The sequence below is a fragment of the Jaculus jaculus genome, chromosome 3, assembly GCF_020740685.1.
Source record: "Jaculus jaculus isolate mJacJac1 chromosome 3, mJacJac1.mat.Y.cur, whole genome shotgun sequence".
NCBI lineage: Eukaryota > Metazoa > Chordata > Mammalia > Rodentia > Dipodidae > Jaculus > Jaculus jaculus.
In genome coordinates, this window is record NC_059104.1 from 97565792 (window position 1) to 97568205 (window position 2414).

The 2414-nt window shown below is 56.5% G+C and overlaps 1 pseudogene; it reads right to left on the bottom strand.

Annotated features, from left to right (window-relative positions):
• Window positions 1–543: 543 nt before the first annotated feature.
• On the bottom strand, window positions 544–2414 carry LOC123459318 (annotated as a pseudogene).

A 2414-nucleotide genomic window follows, 5' to 3' on the forward strand; every position in this document is an offset into this window, starting at 1 on the left:
CACAACTCAACAGTGATCTTCCTTACCTCTTCCTCCTGATTGCTTGGATTAAATGTGTCTACCACCATCCCTGACCAGGCTGGATTTTAAAATTATTATTTATTTAAATAAAGTATCATGCTGGTCTTGAACTCGGTACTCAAGGCTGACCTTGAACTTCTGTTCTCCCTGCTTCCACCTCCTGAGTCCTGGGATTACAGGTGTGTACCATCACATACCCTCTTCTGGTGTTGGCCTAGGATTTGTTATGTAGACTAGGCTTGGTGTGAACATGTAGTGATTCTCTTGCCTCTCCTGCCTCCACCTCACTAGGGCTGGATTTGGATTATAGGCATACCACCTACCCATCTCCCCACTCCCTTTTTTTCTTCATGGTAAGTGTTGCTCTATCTCAGGAGGCTGACCTGGAATTCACTATGTATTCTCAGGGTGGCCTCGAAGTCATGGCAATCCTCCTACCTTGCCTTCTGAGTGCTGGCATTAAAGGCATGCACCTCTATGCCTGGCTTTTAAAATATTTTATTTACTTATTTGAGAGAGAAAGAGACAGGCCATAGTGATAAGAGTTCAGGAATGAGTCAGAGACAAAAGGTCAGTGTCCACAGGGCTCCTCAGGGCACGGAGGTCTTGTTTGCTTTGTCCTATCTGGAGCAGGCTGGCTTCTAGGCTCACAACAGTGATCTCTCCACCACAGCGCTGGAACAAAGAGAGAACAGAGGAAGGGGGCTCCACCAGCCAATATCACAGCCAGGCTCCGGGGCCAAAAGCGCAACATTTGGTAGGAAATTGCGGAATTAGCTCAAGGGCTCAAAGGGAAGTTTTTCTTTTTGGGAAAGGAAGGGAGGCGAGAATGGGAGGCATCTCCCACAGAGACAGCCATTCTGGAGCCAAATCCCAGCAACCACATCCTTCAATCTCCTGGGCACAGGAAAGAGTCCTTTTATAAACTGGGTGGAGGGAATGGTACACTTCTAGCCTTGGTGAGTTTGACCTTCCTGAGCTTGTGAAGGAAAGAAACAGCGCGGGTTAGGTGGGCAACACACACTTTTTTTTTTTTGTTTGTTTTGTTTTGTTTTGTTTTGTTTTTTGATGGTGGTGGTTGTTTTTTACACAGGTTCGCGCTCCACTGGCTGGGCGTTGACATGCTGGTCCTGGTCGGTTGGCAGAGGCGACAGCCTCTCCCCCCAGCATCCATACCCCACTCTTGGGTCTCCCTCTCTTTCTCTGGGTGCCTTCAATTCCCGGTGGGCATCCGAACTTGGTCTTGCAGTGCAAGATGTGCTCCGCAAGGTAGCAGAGACAGCGCTACAGCAGCTGGGCATGCGGGTCCCCTAGTGCAGCCAGCTAGGGGAAGGTGGGCTCGTGGCGCCCATAGGGGCACAGCAGCCTGGCCGCCGCGTCCTGCCCGCGGTGCAGCTCCAGGACCCTCCTCGCAGTCCACTGGCGGAACACGCACACCGACTGCAACAGAGGCTCGTCATGCTTGTCCCACATACCTGCCACAGATAGCAGTTCACCAAGCTGGCCTGGCTGTCCAGAAACACCGGCGCCCCGCCCAGTCCTCCGTGCAAATTGCTTGCTGGTGGCACGCTGCAGGACGTGCGGGTCCCCTTGCAAGCTGAACAGGTTGCTGATGATCCTGGATCTTGTCGAAGTTGGCCTTCAGGTAGTGTAAGACGATCACGTCAATCCACTGCACCAGATCCACCAGCTCTGCCTGGCCTGGTTGGCCAGCTCACCGCAGGGGCCGCAGACGGCCGTCCTCCGAGAGCCAGGGCTCAGGCCCAGTAAGCGCGCCAGGTAGTAGGACAGCTCTTCGCCCCAGATCTGATCCGGGTAGATGCCATAGTGCACACAGGCTCGGGTACCATGGACAAAGCAAGCCAGGCATTTGGAGCTGCGCCCCCCAGCCTCTGCTTTCCAGGCCACCACCAGGGCGCCCCGCTCAGCTTCCAACCACGCCATCGCCAGCCTTCCAAAAGCCTTGGGGTACTCGTTCCTCCAGGCTGCGTCCCCAGAAGATGCCCCATGCACCGTGGAGCTCTCAGCCGCTGGCAGGGGCTCTAGGTGGGCACGGGCCTGGGCGGATTGTGCGCGCTGGCCGCCAGGGTGAGCTGCGCCCGGAAAGTTTTCAGGGAGCCGCGGAGGGCGTCTGATAACAGGGGCGGAGGCACAGGGAAGCCCGGCGCAGGCGACGATCCCGGCTCCAGAAGTGCCTGTTGGCGGGCGGCCATGGAGTCCGCGGAGCCGGGCCCACAGAGCCAGTAGTGAGCTCTGCGCCAGCAGCAAGAGACCAGTGGTGGCGCTACGCATGCTCCTTCTCCCTGGCTCAGGACCGATGTCCCCCTCTCTTTCAAGCCGGGTGCCCAGGTGCGGGCCCCAGCTGTCCGGTTCGCGGGCTTCAGGAGCCGAGC